The sequence below is a fragment of the Sinohyriopsis cumingii genome, chromosome 14, assembly GCF_028554795.1.
Source record: "Sinohyriopsis cumingii isolate HCF-2022 chromosome 14, ASM2855479v2, whole genome shotgun sequence".
NCBI classification, from domain to species: Eukaryota; Metazoa; Mollusca; class Bivalvia; order Unionida; family Unionidae; genus Sinohyriopsis; species Sinohyriopsis cumingii.
The window spans coordinates 66,169,402-66,193,568 of record NC_142974.1 but is presented as its reverse complement, the minus strand read 5'-3'; the positions used below and the strand labels follow the sequence as shown (position 1 = coordinate 66,193,568).

The following is a 24,167-nucleotide window of genomic DNA, read 5'->3' as shown; positions in this document are numbered from 1 at the left end:
CGGAACACGAAAGCAGAGCGATCCACTGCCAGCAAAACATATGTTAACACAGAGGCAAATAAATAAAATGCGAATGGAAAAACCTTTAATTTTAAATTTATCAGAAGTTTAAGTTACTGCAATGTTTCGAAGTCATGAAATAAGCGGTGGTTTTCTGAGATCTGCACTAGTAATTAGTGCTATAATGGTACTACCAAAATTATAAACTTTGACTCGGTAAGGCGCATGCGCCTCAGTCTCCGCTTGGTAAAAATGTACTTCAAGAAATAAATTTCCTCTATGAAAAGTTGTTGGAAACTCAGTTGATGACATATGGGCAATATATCTAGCTATATGTCAAATATTGCAAAGCACAATGACAAAAATGGTACCTGATGATTGTAGTTGATATGTTTAGCAAATACGCGTTTAGCATATCTGTTGCAGATCAAACAAGGAAAACTATATGTAATGCGTTGAGAGAGATTGTAATCAACACATAAGGAAAACCAAATAAGGTATGGACAGATCACGGAGCAGAATTTTTTAATAAGGAATTCGAACAGTTTCTGGAACAAAATAATATCATGAAATACATCACCGGAAATGAAAGAAAAAGTGTCATCGTCGAGAGATTCAATCGCACGCTAAAAGAAAAGCTCTACAAACAACTATCAGCCAAAATTACTAACAGGTATTTTGATGATCTGCTAAAGATTATGTCGGATTACAATAACACAAGACATAAAACAATTGGAATGTCACCCAACGAAGCTGTCAACGATCCAGTGTTAGTAAACGAGAACATGTGCTGAAGACACAAGTTCAGCGTGGATGATATAGTTAGAACTACAGCAGACATATCAGGATATATCTATCATCGAGCGAGTGATAGCAGAAAAAGTAACAGAAGTTTACTCAAATGGAGAGGTTACGGTTAGTTTTAATAGCTGGATACCAACTAGTGAAATAAAAAATCTTTGATTAATCGTAAGCGTGCCGATCGCAGGGTATTATTCACCCAACGATCCAGTCCAGTCACTGTAAATAGTTTCGTATTTCTAAAGGACAGACTTACATTTTACTGGCCTCCACAACGATGCCCAATAGTTCTCTTCGCGTTGTTGTTAGTGTACACTCTCCCATCAAGTTAAGTCTTAACGAACAGAAATTCAAATTTTATATTTTTTCGACGGTCATGAATTTCTAACTGTCCACGATGTATAAATGGCTGTAACAATTCCCAAAATATTTTTGATGTTCAGATACTGTAAAATTAATTTTTTAAATCTTTTTAGCGAAGTGATATTTTATATTATACCTTGATTTTGCTGCAGTAAAACCTTGTTTCTCTTCTTGTTCTATACCTGGCTCATCCGCAAATTTATTTTCAACGACAGGGAACAAATATGTTTCTAGATCAAATTCGAAATGCTAGTATTTGAATTCTTCGAATCCTGATGCGCTGGCTGGTGCTGTTTCTCACGATCGATATCACAGTAGAAATCTGACAACCTTTTCGCGAAATGAAATTTGTTTCATATATCTTATTCATAAGACGTTTATCTAAATTAGTGTAATAAAATGCCGGACCAAATAGGAATCGTAAGAGCTAAAATCTTAAATATGAACTTCTTATTCTAAGCTGTCAGGCTGTTTATGAGCAATTAAAAACAAGTATGTAAATATTATTGATGAATATAATCCTTACACGGCGCTTGATTTGTTATTGACAGATTTTGAGGTATCAGAACTTGAAAAATACAAAAAATTCTTATCTGTTTCATATGACAGGGAAACTATTATAAAATGGGCCCACTGTTTATTGGCAAGGTAAGATCTAAGAAATATTCTGAAACTTGATCTCTAAACAGCTTTGCTGTTTAAAGCTTGTGTTAATTATCAAATAATGGATATATTTGTTACTTGACCCAATGTTATAAATCCCTATCAGCTGGAAGAGGCTGTAAGAAATATGACAACAACGTAGTAGCTTGCTCTGAAGTAGAAAGAGAAAAACAATGATTTTGTTAAGCAACGTATAACATGATCTCATGCTGAAATACGGAAAGATATTTGTCGACTACGACAAAGAAACCTTAAACAAATATCTAAATTACTGCTGGACAAACAACGACGTGGCAAATATTTTAAATACCATGTGATTCGTATCGAAAAACGATTCTGACATTAATTGTTTTGAAAAGGTGGAATTTGTAATGCCATCCGCAACACATTTTATTAATGCTGATCAAATGTTAAAATACTTTGATGCTGCATAGACTGATGAAAATGCTGTTTTTCACCTGTGACAGAGTAAGTTGATATTTCAGGTCTGAGAGATTTGAAATTGTTAGGATTTCCTTCCTTACATTGTCTTAAGTTTTCTTGTTGTGAAATAATATCAAGATCCTGAAGTCGGTTATCAGTCTTAATAATCAGTCGGCTATCAGTCTTAATTCCGTTTCTGTGATCTGCAACTAAGCCACTATGAATCAAACCTTTTAAACCTCAAACACGAACCTATGATAAATATAGTTAATATAACCGGTTAGTGTTCTTCGAATATTTACAGCAAGATAACCAAATTTATTTATATTTCCAATAATATTCTTTGTTTTAGTATTTGTGATAATACCCTTGTCAGAAGCTTCGTGCAAATTATAAATCGAATGTACTTGAAACTCGTCCTGCAATGACAAGTTGGCGATGTTATTGTCAGTAATGCTCAAATTACCTGATAAACTCGCATCCCAGTTGTAATCTTCTCACAAAACAACAAATAAATGAAGTCCTTGATTAAAATTTTAGTATACTCGGTATCATCAGCACATTTAATTTTTATTCTATAACCAGCCGGGGTTCGAATCCCAAAAGAAGCTCTAGTTTTAAGATTAATCACAGTTCCCAGCATATTTCCTGCATAGCAGTTATACTTCCCGTGATCGTAGAATATTTCCTGTTCGTTAACCGTTGCTTTAAGTCTACTAAGCTTAATTTTGCTCATATTATATAATAGCAATTTCGTTTAGTTAATTGACAAATTTCACAGCACACTCAATTAAAGAAATATAAAACAGTAGATATAGAATGTTGAAACTTGCCGATATAGCAAAGAAAAATCTATACTCAGCAGAAAGATATCAGCCCACAACAATCGCAACTGCTTTTGCTGGTTTCGATAACAGTTGGCGATTCGATAATAAATGTTTGCTAGTAAATTTAGCTAAATGTATCTCTGGGATCCCAACAGCAAGCCAAGGATAGTCTTCTCATTCAGATGGCTACGTCAGAGCACCTTGCTGCTAAGCAACGTGAGGAATTTGCCAATCCTTATATCATATCAAACTCTAGTCGAATTCTGACATGGGCAGATTTAATATGGTTGTCAAATAATATATCTCATGAGATATAGAAGAAAATAGATGAGTGCACTGCATATGGTTCTGGTTGGAAATTTGATGAAATAACAGAAATACTGTTTCACACTATGAAATATAATCCGTTGCAAGGTAACTCACGTGTCGAGTTGCCAATTAAGATACAAATCTCAAAATGTTGCATTAATATAAAAATTACCATAAACAATATTTCCAAAGGGGCAGTATTATTTCTTGCACGGAATCATCCTTATCAAGCATCGAATTATATTAATTATGTTAACAATCTAAGCTTTAGTGGGATTGTATTTCCTGTTTCTGAATATCAAATTCCAAAATTCGAAAAGCAAAATATACAGCTGTTACCTGAAGGTATTAATAAATTTGGTGTCGATGATGAACAAAATATATACCCTAGATACATGAGCAGTCGAGCATCACAAACAACAGTAAATGTATTGTTTTATAAAAATCATTACGCGTCGATAAAAAACTTTAACGGGCTAGTCGGAGGTAAATATAACAAGCGCAAGAAAAATACATATTTGTGTTTCAGGTGTTTGTACGGCTGTAAATCACAACATGTATTTGATAGACATCTCAATACTTCTCTAAGCAACAGCGAATATCTATGACTGGTGAAGACTGAAAGACATAATTTACAAATTACAGACATAAGATGAAAGTTCCTTTTATAGTATAGGCAGATTTTGAGTCTTTTTTACCTCCAGTGCAAGGAACAGAAAATTACCCCGATAAATCTTCGAAAGGAGAAACACAAAAGCATATTCCTTGCGGAGTAGCGTATAACGTCGTTTGTGCTTCTGATAACTCTTTATGAAAACCAATAAAGCTTTATCGTGGAAAGGATCCTGCTGTCTGGTTGCTAAGAAACGTTATCAACGAAATTCACCTCATCATGATGTTACTCGCTAAGAGAAAAAATGAAACCGCTAACAGTAAAACAAGAAGCTGATTTTAATACAGTAGAAGTGTGCTAGATTTGTGAGCACGCATTTACCCTTGCACTTTTGTCTCAAGATCGAGTAAAAGATCATTGTCACATTACTGGAGAGTATCAGGTTCACCACATGATAAATGCAATTTAAAATATACCGCACCAGATTTTGATCCTAATTTCAGAGGATATGCCGCTCATATTTATAGTTGAAGCGTTCGGAAACAAAGAATATAATAAACCGTCTGAAAATTAACAACAACGATTAAATAAAATGCATTCCATATAACATGAAAAGTACATGTCAGTGACACTAGGCAAGTTGAGATTTATTGATGGTCTGCAGTTAATGGCAGCATCGCTAGACAAGCTAGTACAAGGTTGCAGTAAATTTGATAATTTGACTGAGCATTTTTGGTGGCAAATCAAGCTAGCTGACACAGAAAGGTATCGTTTCCCACGAGTATCTTGATAATTGGGATAAATTTGATGAAACCTGTCGACCTGACAAAGATAAGTTCAATTCTAGGTTAAATCTAGAAAGTGTTTGTGATGATGATTATTCCTATGCTCTATCGATTTGGAACTCGTTCGGCTGAAAAAGCGTGGGAGATTATCATGATTTATATCTTATCACAAATGTGCTGTTGCTCTCAGATATATTTGAAAATTTCAGAGATGTCAACGCTCATAACTATGGACTCGACCCAGCTTGGTATTATTCGGCACGCGAACTAATTTGGGATGCATTGCTCAAGCACTGTAAAATAAAACTAGAACTATTAACAGACCCAGATATGTTCAACTTTATAGAACTTGGAATCCTAGGCGGAATAAGCGTTGTGACAATCAATATGCCAAAGCTAATAATAAATATCTACCCGACTATGTTAAGACAGCACCATCAAGTTTTATGACCTATCTAGATAGGAATAATTTATATGATTACGGAATGTCGGAGCCTAAGCCATATGATCGGTTTAGGTGGATCAGTGAAAAACAGTTTTTTGATGAAACTGATGAAACTAACCCTGGATAATGTTGGTTATCTCATAGATGTTGATCTTGATGATCCTGTTTAGCATCATAACGACTATCCATTTTGTACAGAGTTGAAGCTGATCGATTTCTGTTTATTATCCGATGAACAGAAACATTATTCGCCGAGTAAATCTGTTGTTAAAAAGTTAGTTCCTAATCTGCTCGACAAACGGATATACGTTTGTCATTATAAAATTTTAAACAAGTACTTGATCATGAGCTAAAATTAAGAAAAGTTCATCGTGTGTTAACATTTAATAAATCACGTGGATGAAGAGTTATATAGACTCAAATACAGCATGACGAGCAGCTGCAAAAACAAAATTCGAACAAGACTTTTTAAAGCTTATGAATAACGCCGTGTTCGGCAAGACCATGGAGAACATAAAAAACAGTCAATATTGAGATTGTCAATAACGTGGAACGTCGTAATAAAATTGTAGTATCTCACGATTTTGTCAGTGCAAAAATTTCTAATGAAACTTTAGTAGCCATTCAATGAAGAAAGACAAACTAGAAGTTAAATAAGCTCGTTTATATTGGAGTTGCAGTACTTGAGATATCAAAATGGCTAATGTAACAATTTTGATTACGATTTTGTTAAACTTAAGTGGCCTGATGCAGAGTTGTTATTTACAGACACCGACTCGTTTATGTACAAGATAATATCTGATGATATATATCAAGAGTTTTAGGATAACTGAGAAATGTTTGATCTTTCAGATTATCCACAAGCAGCAGATTTCATTGTTATGACAATTAAAAAGTAATAGGATAGTTTAAGGATGATTTGCTATGAAAATTATAATCGAGTTCATCGGATTACGTAGTGAATGTACTGTCAAAAACTAGCTGATAATGAAGTTCTGAAATGAGCTAAGGGATTAAAAAGAAGTGTGGTATGTAAGGTGATAGGTTTCGATAATTATATAGCTGCGTTAGACGGGTTTTTCAGTTATGTTGAGATGATGTCAATAAGATCATACTGTCATAAAATTGAGATGATGTTATTATAAAATCTGGTGTTTTTAAGTTTGATGATAAAATATACTGCTCTGATGGGATCAAAACATTTGCATTAGGATGTAAAAAGTCTAAAAGTGTTGATTTTAGAAAGGTGGATTGTTTTAGATTGGTTATTACAGTAAGGCGATCTCGATTTATGCAAATTTTATGACAATGTTAGGTATAGTGTAGTGCAAGACACAAGCAGCCAGCAGTTCAATTTCATATAAAGAAAACCTGCACTTTATGCATATTTTTTTGTGCTTGTGTACGACATATGTACATGTCCATATATAGTCTCTGTATATAAGACACCTATCGCAAAAGGATAGCTCCTAAGTTTCACTATATTATGTTGAAAGATTTCACTACTCAGTCACTTTGATTGAACTATCCATAAAATTAGATGTTAAATAATTGGAGTGAATAAAAATAACAATATGTATTTCCACAGCTATTGATACAAGTTTTCCTCTAGGTGAGGACAATTAAAAGGTCTAGAGATTCAAACGCTGGTTCTGGTCAGTGGTAGAAAAGAGGAATAAAAATGAAAGACCAGATGAGGTAAGTAAATACGTTCTACATTATACTTGCTAGATTTCTTCCTTGAGATTTCTCAGTTTTGCAATGTTGGCTAATAAAGTTTGCACATACTTGGCAGCATGTATTGGGATATCTGCCAGTATCATACAGTGTGGACAAAATACAGGTCTTCCTTAAATCTTCAGTATAAGACTGCCCCTCTTATCACATGTTAATATTCATGGATGCCATTACATTGTTGTAAAGCCCCCCGATACTGCTGTCGTCCTTAAAACATGTGAATGGTCATGGATCCCATTAAATTGTTGTGAAGTCCACTTTATACCACTCCCCTTCTTATAAAATTGGTATGATCACATTGAATTGTTGTTGAGACTTCTTATAAAATGATCCGGGTAATGGATCTCATTAAATTGATGGTGGGACCTTATAATATGATCAGGGTCGTGGATGCTATTCAATTATTATTGAGACCTTCTTTTAGTATGACCAGGGTCACGGATGACATTATTATTAATTCTTGTTTATACTTTTGTCCTTTTATGACATGGAATGGTCATAGATCCCATTAAATTATTACAGGCCAGCTTTATAACACTGCCTGTCTTATAATATGGGAATGGTAATGCATCCCACTAAATTGTTACGTCCACTTTATACCACTGCCTTTATAACATTGGAATGATCATGAATCCCATTAGATAACTGTGAAATCCACTACCAGTCTTAAAACATTTTAATGGTCATGAATCCCATTAGACTGTGGTCAAATCCACTTTATACCACTGCCAGTCTTATAACATTGTAAGGGTCATGGATTCCATTAAATTGTTGTGAAGCACTGTTTATACCACCACCCTTCTATTATCGTAGTTATGGTCATGAATCCCGATAAATTGTTGAGACCTTCTTATAACATGACCAGGGTCAACGAACCACTCTATGGGTCATGGATGCCATTGAACTGATGCTGTGACTTTCTTATAATATAAACAGGGTCGTGGATACCATGGTTGTCAGTCCCTATTTATGCTATTGTACATATGATATGTGAATTGTCATGGTCCCATCAAACTGTTGTAAGCCCTTATCATACTATTGCCGTTATAACATGAGTATTCCCATGGATCCTAAACTGTCCTTAATTCCATGATGGCTGAAAATTGATCAAGAATTTACTTCGGCATCCATGTTAAATGGACCCAGAGTAATCATCTAAGTGCTTTCCTGAACACAGGTTTATAAATGGACCTTATATATTACCTCAGTAACAAAGATCTAAAAGAATGCTTTTGGGATCCGGTATAGATCAATACATGGACCTTTCTTAGGAATTTCCCCGTTCCTAGAGCAAATGTTGCAAAAAATTGTTTCCTGTGATTGAACTACAGCTAATACTATATTTCTTTACACTGTAATCTTGTGAAGAGTGAGGGATCTAACCAGACATCTTGGACTACTCATTTTGGAAGTCGGGCAAGCAAAATTTTCAAAGTCAGTCTGGGACAAGTATTTTTTTTTTCTTTCCTATTTTGAAAAGCCTAATAATTAAACCTATCAATGTTTAGGAAACTACTATCAGGTACCCATCGATCCTGGCATCGGTTACCTGGGTACCCGATCAATGGGAAATTGTACTAAATGTGAACCTGAACTGCTTTATTGTAGGTTCATACTTGCCATCTGATAAGAGAGGTATAAGCATAATTATTTAAGTGCAATCTATATATAGCATGCCATAAAAATTACAGAAAATGTCGAACTTTCTCTGGATGGTCATGAAGTCCACCAATGATGAATTCTGCATTACATCACTGTCAAATTTTTCATTCAAAAAAACAAAGGCTGGCCTTTCGATTTCAAAATTCAAATCCAACAAAGAATCAATTGCAATTGCAAATGAAACTATTGCTGACACAGTTGGAAATGTACAATAATCAAGAAACGGTTGTTAGTGTAGCCTTGACCTTTAGAACTGGGAATCATCTATTACCTTAAAACAGTTTCACGTCAAAAATTTACTACGGACTCAACTGGAGAAGTAGTTCTTAATATGACATGGTGGGAAATGTGAAACATAAGAAGTAATTTTCTGTTCTCTTTTCTTCATCTTTGCGCAAATATTTGCAAAATTAATTCTATGACTGAACTGCTGGTTAAGCTTCAACACATGGTAACAACTGATATAGATCAAGCCACTAGTGTTGAAGTTCACACTGTGTCAGTAAGGAATCAATAATTAAACTTAAGAATTTTTCCATATAAAGCCATTTTGTTTTAATCACATGACAATTTATGGAATTTTTTATTCACTTGACTTTGTATAGCGGAACATATGAAGCCGGAAATGAGACTTAAAAATTTTCCTTTAGGAAGTGCATTCTCTGACAGTGTAAGACTGGTAAAGTGCATCTGACCTATACTCCTTGTCATTAGGTATACCTTCCTGTGCAGATGTAGCAATTTCATCAACAATATCTTCAGATATGGAACACTCATCTTACAATTTGGACATATAACAATTTGGTAAATCACTGTCATCCACATAAAGATCTTTGTGATCATGGTGTTGAACAGATGAGTCAAATAATTCTTCTGTTTCTGAAATGCTGTAATTAGGCTCCTCAAGTTCTATGTCTGTAAATAATTTTGCAATGTGGTCCATCATGCCGTCAACTAGTGGGTACAGAGCATAAATGTCATATCCTGTTGCAGAATGATGCTGCTACCAGATTTAGCACAAGAGATACATCTTTGTCACCATTTCAATACAAGTCCATAAACAGTTATGTGCACCTCAATTTATTACCATACAGGGTTAGTAATACTGCATTAAGGCAGTTTCCATTTCCAGTTGTCATTACTGGCTAATGGTCATTGAGAGGGTAATTGGAGCACGAATCCAAATACATTAGTGATGCATAAAAGAAGAAATTCTTCCGTTATCACAGATTTAGCCAGTCTTGCAACAGCCTGAAGGTAACCCATGCCAAAATCAGTAGCCTAATTTGAAGCACACAAAATTTGAATATTTAAATTAATTAAATGAAAAATATCATTACATCTATGTGCAATTTCTACGATATGAACTGCATGGCCAAAATGCAGCTTTGCTAGTGGTTCTTATTTGTCTCTTTTTAGGAGGCATGTTGCAACTGAAATGAATTTTTACCAACAGATCACAAATTAATACAACAGCAGACTTTGTAAAATTTTGCTTAAATCCAAAGTCCTTTTCTTTTTATAGCTTTATGCCTCAGTAATCAAAAGATTCTTGGTTTTGTTTATTTAATGATAAGTCAAAACTTGATTGATAATACCCTTGCAATACTCTTGCATACCCCAGTCCGACAAAGAAAGCACTGACTTGTAACACCTGTACTTGCTACAAAGCATTGTTATTTCAAGTAACATGTGAAATTCAGCACTTGTGCAAGTTACTTATCAATGCATATTGCTGGATACATATCTCATTGATATGAATGAATTCATGAAATATATTTTCTGTTATTAATTGTATAATATCATTGTGTTTATTCATATCAGTTTGTTTGTTATTAAGTAGTGTAGGTACATTTTTAATGCTTTGTCTGTTTCTTATAAATAATTTTAACGGCAAATCTTAGCATCAACAACAAATTTCATCTTGATACAGCTGAGAGTCCTTTAAATATATGATGAGCTCAATTCAAGCAAAAAGTGCCATCAAAGAATGCCAACTTAATGACAAGCCTTCTATACGTTTTGAATAAACTTGTTTATTGTTGCAGTCACTTTAGGCATGAGAAGATGACAATTTTGTCAACTTCATTGATTACATTGATTACAAAAGCAGGTAGATATTTAGTTATTTCAGTCTGGAACATTTCTTTTCACTTGAAATAGTAACTGCTGTAGTTTATATCTATTTGGTTCTCATTTTGGCTAGATATTTGCTACCAACTATCTTATGTAAATTTAAATTCTGAAACAGCATTTTAAGTCTCTTACTGTGATTGCAAAAACAATAATAACTGCTAAAATAAATCATGTATGTGTGTTTCATGGGTTTTCTTGTAATACATCACGTGGTCCAAATCAGCCTATCACTTGGTCCGAATCAACACATAACTTGATCCAAATCAGCCAGGGTCTATTCAGTCAGCATTGAATTATCACAGTACCAATTGTTTTTCCATAGACCTCGATGCTAATATTTTGTGAAATGCTAATATTTTGAGAAATAAGTTTACTTTCTAACCTACCTCATTTTGTGAAATAAGTATACTTTCTAACCTACCTCAGTATGTGTTACACACTGTCATAGAGAACAATGTTAGATTGTCAATTTGTCAAGGACAAAATCAGGTACTCCACTGTATTTAAGAGAGATAACTCTGCTGGAACTAGACATGGGTAAGAGTTATCTAGTTACAACAGACACATTTTCAGACATTTCTACCACATATAAAAAAAATCATAAAAAAAATATCTAATATGATCTAGATAGGAATTAAAATAATCTCGCATGTTGCCAAGAGGCTCAACTTTTTTTAAAAGCCAATCGGAAAGTACAAATCTTACATAATGCACCAATCACAGCTAGTGTTGTTGTTTATTTCTGAATATTATGTCCACTACACTCTGCTCACCTGGGGTTGAACAATTGGTATTGTTAAACATATAGCCAACTTTTTTGCAATAATCTGAGATATAGCTGTACTGTATAGCGGGACTGTACAAGTAACGTGTACTTAGTCTTGCTTGTCAAAAACAATTTTATGAGGTACCAAGCTAGGTCTAATATTAAAGTATATGTAATGATCATTGAACTATTTCAGCTGCTGTTCTCATATTTGTGCTTTACTACCAACCTACTTTTTGGGAATAAAATAAATTGTTTTAACTATGAGATGTGTTTTATTTATATTAGCACTTACTGAACTTCACATGGGTGATATGGGATAAATAATATTGTATCATATTATATAAAAGCTAGGTCAATGTACCAAATAGTATGTACCTCTCCTTTTTCAAAAAGTACGATTCACTTAAAATAAAGGACATTGTATTTTGTTTAGTAGATGGAGAATTTAACATCAGACAGGTGGACATGACCCAGTCTTGTTATAAAGTATACGCTTGGAACACTTTACACTGTCTGCAGATACATTAGGTCACTAACCCCCAGTCATCACACAAAGGTCAATCCCAAACTGAAATAGCAAGCTCTTCATGCAAGCTTGTCACAAGCTTGCACAAACTATTATCTTGCAAGCTAGTATTTGGAACAGTGTGACAAGCTTGCATCTGTCTGGTCTGAAAAAAAGCATTGTAAAAGCTTGCATAAACCACATGAAAGAAATATTACAAGCTTGCAGAAGATTGCACAATCCTAAATATATACAATCTGGCGCAAGTTTGCAAGGATTAACAACATGCTAGTGCAAGCTTGTGTTCAAACAACAAGCCTGCATAGATTCAAACAAGCTTGTGCAAGCTTATGCAAGGTATATTGCTGCATGAAGGATGACATTACAGACCATTCAAGAATATTATTTATGAAAAATTGTTGCAGTTAAATTAGAAAGGAGATTATATATTAAAAAAATCTGAAATAAACTGAACAAATTTCAACTATTTCTGAAGTAGATTTATTTACAAAAAGTACACATATCTTGAAACAGCTTTCTTTCAAATAAAATGTTTTAAAAAAGTGTTAAGAAAATATGAACTTCTTATAAAATTCTTTTGCTAATTCTCTGTATTGTATGGTGAAAAGCACATGTCAGCAAATTTACATCATAGACTGCATTTACCAGACACTGTAAAACAACTTGGACCGTTATGTTTGTATTCAGATTTTGTATTTGAAATTATCATAATACCTTATGGAATGCAAAGTCATGCTGTGCAGATTGCAAATGTGGTATCAGCTTAGTTTAAATTACCAGTTTATAAAGATCATATTAAACAAGAAAGTACTCTAGGGTACTTTTACTGTAAGATACAACTACACCAAAATGGGCTACCTTTTAGCACAAATGATTCCCAAATGAGATCTAACTCATGTTAGTCTTGTGTGCATTTCAACATGCAAATAAGGCAGAACTTGCATCTAGAATCTAACAAAATCTGAAAATCACATGAGCTGGATCACATCCAATGTGATTCTGACTACTACACAGAAATTAGGCAAGCTCATCAGTCTGAGGAATCTAACATGGCCATTTTCTTGAATATGTGGGAAAATCTTCACATTTTTGTCTGCATGGCTTCAGAAACTTTTTACTTCACATTTATATAGAAATCCAGTTGGGGAAGAATGCTGTCAGATGGTTACAATCCACTTCCTTCTGTACTGAGTACACTATTAGGTGAAAACAAGAATGTTAGCCATTTGAATACACTGAACCACTTCTAAACAAATCCTCTCAGAATAAATTCCCCGGCTTCTTGTAGAGTCAGTTACCATTCACTGAAATAGATAAAGCAACATTTACCTGGTAAAAAAATACCTAACTATTTACCTGTTTGGCAAAGACATTTCATCTAAGTTCAACAATAGAGAAATATTTCACAAGTTATAGAAACCTTTATAAGTGTTATACACAAACTGGCCAAATGTTAGTTTTACCATCCAATTCAAGTGGGATATGACATCTTCCAAATGATTGGTACTTTACATATTTAAAAAGAAGAAATCAATGAAATTGCTCAGTTGATATTTTGAGATCACTGAAATATACTCTCTACCATCTTTTTTGAAAATTAAAAATTTAAAAAAAATATATCTATGCAGTGACCTCTAACTTGTCTCAATTAAAGTTCATTGCAAGTGGGTAATCGCCGAATTTGATATGCAGCCATATCTGGACTACTGTAATGTAATTTGGGGCAATATCTCTAATTCAAACATAACAACACTTTTAAGACTCCAAAAGAGGGCTTACCATTTAATTCTAGACCAAAGTATAGACAATTTTCATGATGCAATGAATAATATAAAGGTTTTAACAATACATGAAAGAATATTTCTAGGAAAGGCCAAATTGATGTATAAAGTATCCAGAAAAGACATTCCTGTCTATCTAAGCAATATCTTTCACCAAAGAGATGCTGATGGCACTCAGATTTAAGATCCATAAGAAGAAAAAATTACATTATACCAAGGCCAAAGAAGGAATTGTTTAAAAAATGTTTTCAATATATATGTACTGGTCCACTGGTATGGAACAACATTCCCAGTGACATAAGGCAGGCTCCTAGCATTTCATCTTTTCACAATCAATGTCTTAAATGGATGAAATCTTTAGAAAATTGAACAGCTCTAGTACAAAAAATACCGCCTGCTTTTCTGTAATTTTACATCATTTTCGTAGCTGAATATTTCAATGCAGGATTATATTTTATGTTTAATATATATTTTTATGTTTTCACTGATACCTGTGAATGTGTTCCAGGCTTGATACTTTGAATTTTAAAATTACTTAATTATTTAGTGTCAAGCCAGGCTCTTCACATCATGTTGTATATACTGTATATAGTGTACATAACAGATAGAAGGCCTCAAGGTAGATTAGTTCTGTAACTGACTGAGTTACCTTCTCTAAATTAAGTCTTTATTATTATTATTATTTATTATAATAAGAAAAAAGTCCCTAAGAAAAACGAAAATGAGATTAAGATGCTTGCATTCAACTTTATAAATCATCAACCTATTTTTGATAACTGACAACATCGAAATCTGCAGTTTGACAGGCGCAGCAGTAAATAATAATGATCTGCAAAGTTGACGTCTCAATGAGCATGCGCAGGAACTTTATAAAATCACCTTTTGACATTAAATGTATTGTTAGCAAATAGCCCAGCAATGCTATCATCGGTCGCAAAACTGCAGTCCAGTAAATGGGCAAAATGCAAAATAATGTTTGATTTTAGACACCCAACCTAGCTCTGAATTTAAATTATCTCTGGGATTCCAAGCTACGATGTCGTAGCCTCAACTTGATTAGTTGTGGTTGTCCACGAGGTACGAGTAGGGGTACTAATATTAGTACTATGGGATTCCATGATCAGTTACTGCTATGTACTGGTAATGCCTGCAATGAAAATTCCAGAATTAACGAGCTAAATTGTGACGGTCCAATTTTGAAAACGGACCCTCTTTAAAACGGAGGCTACCTTTTGTTTATGGTGACTGAGGTATGTTGTGTAGATTTTGGTTTGTAAATCAGTATCAAGACTGAAAACAAGGGAAGTAACTGCCGTTGCTACCTCGTTGCCGAATTAGCTCTCAGTCGCGGAAAACTACATTTCATCTCGAGTGATTTTATTATTTGATTCCTTTTTCTTTTAGAAAAGCAAAATTCATGAACTTTAATTCTTTATAGAATGCTGGCAGAATCTCTCTCTGTCTCTCTGTCTGTCTGTCTGTCTCCCTCAGAGAAGACAATACTTCTATACATTTTAAGCTTTTACGTAGTATGAAATGAAATGCTAATGATTTGTTTCTTCTGGCAGCAGAGAGTAATAATAATAATAATATTGTATACAACACTTACAGCCATAACAACAGCATTTTATCAATAATGACTGGGTTTTTTTTCCCCTTTTTGTTAAAAAATTCTCATTATTTGAGCATTGATATTGTTTGGAAATGTATAATAGCTTGAAATAAAATCATATTCATTTACTTATCTAGCTTATGTAAATAATGGAATTGTTTATTATTATTATTATTATTATTATTATTAAATTCTCTGATTTACCACATTAAAATACATATAAATTTGGTAATTTTAAATATAACAAAATATAATTGCTGGAAATTAAAATAATCCACATTATTAAATTAACTGAGGTCACCTTTAGTATAAAATTATTTTTTGTAAATTTGATATCTGAAATTGTTTAAAAGTTATTTGCAGGCAATGAACAAAATTTCTCTAAGAAACTGAGTCTGGAAATATGTAGAAGCTTGTGCTTTTTATAAGCCTGTGAATTGTGCAAGCTTGCAGATGCTGGTAAGAAAATGACCAGAAATGGTGCCATGCTTGCGTAAGCTTGCACAAGCTAACAAATATTTATTTGCATGCTTATTTGATGACAGAAGCATGCCGCAACCTTTTGGCAAGCTAACCGCAAGGATGCATTTTGGTTTGGGATCTACTAATCCTCTTTGTAATATAAATAGAAAGCATCACTTCTTTGTGAAGTGAATAATTTTGGTGCATTTATAAGCCAGTCTGTCACAGCTTCTGAGCAGTAATGTTGGATCAAATTGGGGGGAAATTTGGGGGAAAGAAATACAGAATAATGCCAAAGATAAACAGAAAGTATTGCGAGTCAAATGGAGTTAAAAATAGGAGGAAAGTGTGTATCTAAAAGGGATATGTAGCTTTTGATAAAGGTATTAAAGGAGACAAAAGCAACAAGAGAAAAATGAGAAGCAAAAGTTTGATGACCTTAGCTTAGACAAATATATGGAGGCAGTGCCCCATAGGTCCAAGGACAGACAGAAGGCACCTGTGCTATAACATACCTTACAAGCACTGACATTTCAGGTGAAGTAGTGTGTATTCCCATCTAAAATAAAAGGGTGAATAATTTAGATAATATAGATGCATATAATTTATATTTCTTCTACATAAGAAATTAACAATAATGGCCTTAAGTTAGGCAGAAAAATGTAACCTAAACCAAACAAAACATTATACTTGTTAACTTTACTGTTGGAAATTATTCAATCACTTCTTAGCTTACCTTTGCATCAAGACTGACAGCTAATGTAATACTTTGTAAATCTTCTCTTTATTTTCATAAACCAATCACAGAAAATATGAGTTTCCATTTCTTGAACTGTTATGTCCTGTGTAAGGGAGATACTGAATGATATACATAAGGTGTGGGTTTTTTATTCCCTCCAAAATATATTATCAATGTAATATAAATTAGTTCATGAACACATGTATTAACTTCAATGCAATAAAATTGTCCAAAAATACATTATTGATAAAGTGAGAACCTAAAATTCAGGCTTCTGTATGTAGTGAAGACCGTAACAGTAAGGTAATTTTCTTTTCTGCAATGAGGTGGTTGCTTTATATCACATAGTTGATGTTCTCTACAATGCCAGCATGTGGAGTGCAGCCTTCCAGAAACATGCAGATATGATCCCATGCCAATTTGGATTCTTGCAATGGGATGCAAAGTTTGAAGAACAGTGTGCACTTGTATGGAATGGGCAACATGTGACTAATATGGTTATCACTCAAAAATGTTTGACCTAATATGGAAATTCCACAAGAAAAGCTGGACAGAAATAAATAGAATTAATTGAAAGTCAATAGTAGGTTATAACTGGGCTTATACAAGTGTCAGTGGAAAAAGCTGACATAAAGAATCTGCTGTTTGTTGGTATTCCCAGCTACTTCAACAAAAGGAAATGCAAGAGAACTTATCTGTTTGAACCATTTCAAGGCAGGAAAGTGTACAAAAATGGACAATTATTGCAGGACAATTAAAACAAAAGTGTGAAGAATACTATGTCATTAATAAATTAACTAAAATTTCTCATACCAGAATATCCTATTTAATACAAAGTGATCTACAAGTAAACCTAGAGTGTTCTCTATCCTGGTTTATGGCATGCCTTACAAGAACAAGATAGCTATTTTTGTACACATGATTTTTCATCTTTTGCAGGTAAAATATTCAATATTTGGCCAAAATCAATTACATTATGTTTACATAATGTATTTTGTTGCATGTATGCCAATCTTGTAGCTGACTACACTGACATAAAGCCATCAGGCATAACAAATCTATGTCTGTCATTAGCTATTATCAAAAGCCCAAATCAGTTAATTATTAAAAGACCAGAAATGTTCAGCATTCGTTTTTCTACATCAAAATTAGTACAGTTCATAAATACTGCCCACATGCATGCATTTCTATGGACACTGTGAGGCCATTCTTCCCTATAGGTATCATGGTACCAATTGTTTTTCCATAGACCTCAATGCTAATGTTTTGTGAAATAAATACACTTTCTGTCCTACCTCAGCATGCATGTCACACACTGCCATAGAGAAGAATTTTAAATTGTCAGTTTGACAAGGACAGAACCAGATATTCCATTTCTTTTAAGAAAGATAACTCTGCCGGAACTAGACAGGGGTAGATTTATCTAGTCACAACAGACACATTTTCAGCCATGTGTACCACATTTTTAAAAAAATAAAAAATACAAATTATGATCTAGATAGGAATTAACATAATCTCACATGTTACCAAGAGGCTCAATTTTTAAAAAAAAGCCTAATGGAAAGTACAACTCTTACATAATGCACCAAATACAAATAAGTTTTGTTGCTTATTTCTGAATACAGTGTTCCCTTCACCATAAGCTCCGCCTACCTGGAGTTGTACAATTGGAACCATTATACTATTAGACACAACCCCTTTAAAATGGTAGATCCTATCATATGCATGAAATAAGCAAGTTCATGATAATACGCTGTGTATGTGTGAAATAAGTGAGTTCATGATAATACTCTGTGTATGTGTGAAATAAGTGAGTTCATGATAATACTCTGTGTATGTGTGAAATAAGTGAGTTCATGATAAGACACTGCCATATTTGTCATGAGTTGAAAGTTAAAGGTATCTATGTTGTTCACCCTCATTGATCACAGCATACAACATGAGTGAAAAGATGTCTTTTGATGGTGAGGACTGGTGTCTTTTGATGCTATAGAAACAAGGAAAGTTGACAGCTTGAATATATTTTTGAAGAAAAAGGGGCTTTCGACAGGAATTAGTTGCTTGAGGATTTGCAAGAGAACAAAAGCTACCTCTAATGAGAAAATCCCTTGGACAGTAATTTTCATTTCGTATAAGCTAATGTTCGTTTTGCTAAAGTTTATGATTGATTTTAAATGTTAGCGGGCTTTGTAGCACCGTCTAGTGTCTTCAATTTTTGGTCATGTGATTCGCCTGGGTATATATACCTGCTGCAATGGTGGTGTGTTATGAAGTGGTATTGTGTGAAGACGTCCCCTTAAAAGTGAAGCAGTATGACCACTCACCAGAGCAAGTTCATGTGGTCGTAGTTCACTGAACAGGAAAGGGCCTGGACAGAGAATCTAAAAAGAGCAGGGACCAGGACTTTTATCCACCAGACTATAGGTGCTACAAGGTTCGTCTAAAAAGTGTGAAAACCTTGGAATCAAAACCTTGTAACAATACTCATTTTAACAAAAGATCTTTCATCTCTCATCATTTTGCACTGTTCATCTCTGTCTGTCTGTCTTGAGCAAGTAACGATGAACAATGATGACTCTGTCAATGAATCAGTCAGCTACTCAGTCGATGACATGTTGAGCCACCCAGTCAATGAATCAGCGACCCAGATGATGATCCAGTCCATGACACAGTGACTCAGTGGTGACTCAGTCTGAGACACAGGAAGGATGACACAGTCAGGGACTCAGCGACCCAGTCAGTGACTCAGAAGTATGATGCAGTTAATGACTCAGCAACTTAGTCAACAACAGTCAGCAACAAGAAGACAGGAATAAGACAGTATCCCGCTGGGGTAGAAATCTGTCGCACTCTGGAGCATCAGTCCTCAGAGGATACAGTGGGGTATCACTCCAAATATAAAGACCAATCATAAAGAACCCTGACATTGAGAGACTCATGGTAGTGTAGCCGAGGGAATCTCTGCTACATACCCTTAGCAGCAACTCATGAAGAAGTTGAAAGAGAAAAATGAAAAGAGTACAAATCACTTTTGATGACAGAAGATGGGTAATTTCCTGATCCTATACTACTGAAACCAAATGAGCGGACTGGTCAGAAAGATGGAATGACAATGGGGCTACCTATTATGTACAGGGACATTGCAAATTTTATAAAGTTTTATGGACAACCAGATGAACTTTTAAACAGGATTATGGGCGATTAAAAGGAAGGATTGGCATACAATTATTACGCATCAGCTTGGCTCCAGGAAATATTTTATCACCAAACAGAATAGATCTCCAATTTTTCTGATGCTTTCTGCAAGCCATCTCAACATCTAAATTCAGTGCCACACAAGGTTTGTATTTGTGCAGAGAAGAAATCTGGTACTGTCAGAAGTGTTTGCTGTAGATGTTTTGCATGGGTGAGCAAAAGTGAATTTATACTTTTTAATCTACCCATCTTTGTTTTCTTTATTGTTGTCAGAGAGAGAGAGAGAGGCAGAGAGAGAGAGAGATGAATGTAGATTGCAAAAAAATAAATATAGAGGTCATGCATGCTGCCATTGTAACTATATGAAAGTAAAGTATAAATGAACTTTTCTGCTGCCTACCCTTTATACACCGTGGCACCTGATGCACTGTACTGGTAGCAAAAGAATGCTTAGGAGAAACACCCTTTTTCCCAAAAAATAGTACTGGAAAAGTTGTGTGAATGATATAATAATTTTAGGAATCGATTTACATTTGTATTAACTTTTTTCTTCTGATTCAGTCAGACTTGTATACATGTGGCTGCTCTTCTCTTAAAGGTATTATACTACTTGGCTCACAAATCCAGCTTGCACATTTGTGAAGTCAAACGGGGACAAGCTGAAATCAAAACTTACAACCATCCAACCAATTAGAGTAAAGGACATAACGATAAAGAAATCATATTTCAGAATGCAAGGAAAAATTAAAAACACCCCCCCACCTGCAAACAAACACAATAACAAAACAACACAAATAAAACCAAAAAGCTGCAATAGTGTGCCATCCAAAAGCTTTGCACTTGTACTGAATCTTTCAAATCCAACTCCTGGCATTCATTTTCACCACCTCCCCTTGCCCATGACCCAGGGATTTCAATGCAAATTCTGTCAAGCATATGATAAATCTTCCTGCACTAGGCAGTCGGATCAGAAAATAAAGTGTCTGAAAATGTTAACTGAAATATATGTATATCTGATCCCTCTCAGGGAAAATGGTTACCACAGGGGCAGCATAATTACATTGTTTCTTATAATGCCACGCAATAATTTAATGTGATAGCAGACAGACAGAGGGACAGACCAAAGATAACACAGAGATAATATCTTAAACCTGACATGGTAAAACAATTGTTTTTTTAGGTACAACTAAATTTGTCCACATAATCAAAGCTTTTGCTGGCTGCTTATTATCTTGAAGAGAACAATTAAGTTCCACTATCAGGTATCACCATGAAAGCCTTTGACTCTCATTTCTGAAAAAAAACCCCAACTTCATTAAACATTGTATTATGGAATTAACAGGACATGCATTTTATCTTTTTGCAGGTGAACCAGATGTACACATCAATCCAGCTAAGTGACAGATGTTCAGTCCTACAGTGACTAGAGCAGATTTGAGCGATACTGAAGTATTTCACTTATGTGCTTCCACAGACAATGGTTAGTATTCAGTTTAAAGGTCCGACACATGAAGAGCAAAAAGCATGTCAGATACCAGTAAATGATATGGAAACTTTAGTGTTAGAGCTTTTGCAGTTAAAGATGTGCAGTTATAGGATGCAGCAGTAACAAAAGCATATAAAGGATTAGCATAATAAGTATTGTGAACTTCACAAGTGAGAAAGGATGTTGTGTGAATGTATATGCCCAGTTAAACTGAATCCATTCCCAACGGAGATGAAAGATCCTGACAGGAGGTCAAACATCAGAAGGATATCACCCATAAGTAAAAAGACTAACCAGAAGATATGGTGTGTAACAACCATTTCAAGCATGGATGCCCCACACAAGATAACCCAGATCACCATTTACTTATGGGGCATGGCAAAGTAAAATCAAAATCTGTATGGAGACTCTTGTGTAGAGTTGATCCAAACTTGGAACATCAGTCAGGGCAAAAAAGAAAGATAGCCAATGTTCAATCTGGAGTAGGTTTTGAGAATGCAGAGAACAATAATAATGTTCCATAATCATGCAAGTTCATCTGGTATTCACAATCGGACATGAAACAAATTTTAAACATCGATGTTCTGACTGAGTATCATGAAAATATACAGTAATTTGACCACAGTTATGCTGTGCAGAATTGTGATAACTATATAATTAAAGAGAAAACAATCAACTCCTTGACACAAAACTAAGAAAAATAGCCAGAAATTGCATGGTTCAGTGGAGTACATGTACTTACGGAATGATAAAAAAATCAGATTTTGCACTTAACTTCATGACGAAACCACTTTTTATGCTATATATACTTTCTTTCTTCTGATGCTGAAAATCTGCATTACTGGAAGGGAAAGAAGACAGCACAGTTGTAAACTGAAGAGAGAAAAGAAGTGAAAGGATGTTTTAATGAAACTTTGCTTAGGACTCACATGTGAAGATCCTAAGCAGATAGATTTGGCATATCACAGGGATTATGCTCTCAGATTATGAATACCTGGGTGATATTCCTGTCAGATAAATTGAAAGATTAGTTCCAGTTTTCCCAACAGGAAGTGATTAGGAAGGCATTCAAAAATGAATACGCAAGTACAAGGGTCATCAAAGATTGTATGGAGATATTTACTGAGTGTCCAAGAGATCTGTATATACACCCAATGACATGGTCTGACTACAAAAAACACAAAAAATTTCTTGCTGGAATAACTCCATTAGGTATGACAAGTTACATATCTGAAGCATGGGGTGAGAAGGCATCAGATAAGCAAATTGTTGTCAAGTCAGGCTTTCTAAATTTGCAAGATCCACATAACCTAGTTATGGCAGATAGAGGATTACCAATTAAAGAAGATCTATTGATACACTTTGCTTGCCTTGCCATTGTCTCTGGTGAATGGGGTATACTTAGGAGCAAATGGCCTCATGTGATGTTAAAATAACCAAAAACATTGCAAATCTTAGGATTCATGTGGGACAAGCCATAAACCGACTAAAAATATTAAATTTTTTTAAGGAAAACATTCTGATTACTCTGCTGCAAATTATTGATGAAATTATCAATGTCTGTGCTGCATTATCCACCATTTATTCTGAATAAATGCAGAATATCACCACAATTGCCTTCTATAATTTATCAAATATTAAAGTTAATACTCAAACTGATTTCCAGAATTAATAAGTTCTCGGTCACTATTACCAAAACTAATTAAGTAAAATAAAATTAGATTTCTTCTTGTCAGTCCTGTTAAAAGAAACATATACTTGATTTGTAATTTCATGCATCTTCCTTTCTAGACTTCACACTTAGGGTAATTGAAATTTTGTTAAGCTATTTGTAAAAGACATTAAAATTCAGAGGTGACGTACAATAGACTTTGCACTAATAAAAAGTGAGGAATGACAATTTTAAGAATTATAATTGTCTACTTCTGTGATAAATAAAAATATCTCTCACAAGTATAGCAACAATGAAATACTGCTATAAATGTTCAACTCATTCTTCCTATGAACAGCAATGTCAACCATACCCTGTAATTAAGGGTTTTCATTGGTATGGTCTCACATTATTATCTAACAATAATAAATATGACACCATATAACTGTGTGTTTTTACATACGGCTAGGTAGACATGAATCATAGGTTGCATATGAATATGAATATACATCTGCATGGTAGTTAATTTACATACTGAAATAAATTGTGTAAACTAATGCATTCTTTGTCTTATATGGAGATACTCATCATGCTTACATAACTATAAATCAATGATTTCACATACCAAAGCTCGTATTGATTACTTCCAGTCTTGTGAAAATCAAACTAGAACAAAAAAGATAAGTATGTAAGTGGGTTTGTATCAGTTCCATTAGTGATAAGTATGTAAGTGGTTTTGTATCAGTTCCATTAGTGATAAGTATGTAAGTGGTTTTGTATCAGTTCTATTAGTGATAAGTATGTAAGTGGTTCTGTATCAGTTCCATTAGTGCCTTTACAATGGAGTATGTTAATAGACATTTTAAAAATTCTTTTTGCAGGGAAAAATGCGCGAACAATAAGACAACAAATAAATTTATGACAAGGGATTTTGTATACTAGATGGGAGGCCTAAAGGTGCATCAGGTTTCTGCAACTATACGTCAGCAAAGTTAGTTAATTAGTTTTTGCTCACTTTCATCACAGTTTCAAGTGAATTTTAAGATAGGTGGTGAAGTTAATTCCTGCAGAATATTTATCTAAGTACCTGTAGTATATTGTATAAATTATATTAACGACTGTTAATATGAGTTTTTCTATCTTTCCTAATTATTACAACAATGATTAAAAACTTTGAAACAT

At 34.2% G+C, this 24,167-nt stretch overlaps 2 long non-coding RNA genes across 3 annotated transcripts; one reads left to right on the top strand and one right to left on the bottom strand.

Annotated features, from left to right (window-relative positions):
* Window positions 1-12,523: 12,523 nt before the first annotated feature.
* LOC149784033 (uncharacterized) lies at window positions 12,524-16,423 on the bottom strand. The gene is made up of 2 exons (XR_016413727.1): window positions 15,070-16,423; window positions 12,524-13,363 (listed from the first exon to the last, which is right to left on the bottom strand). It is a non-coding gene; the product is annotated as an uncharacterized LOC149784033 (long non-coding RNA).
* On the top strand, window positions 14,726-22,947 carry LOC149784032 (uncharacterized). 2 transcript variants are annotated; one of them, XR_016413725.1, is made up of 2 exons: window positions 14,726-15,090; window positions 21,215-22,947. It is a non-coding gene; the product is annotated as an uncharacterized LOC149784032 (long non-coding RNA). The 2 variants fall into 2 exon arrangements; XR_016413726.1 differs by lacking the exon at window positions 14,726-15,090 and adding an exon at window positions 16,430-21,110.
* Window positions 22,948-24,167: the final 1,220 nt, after the last annotated feature.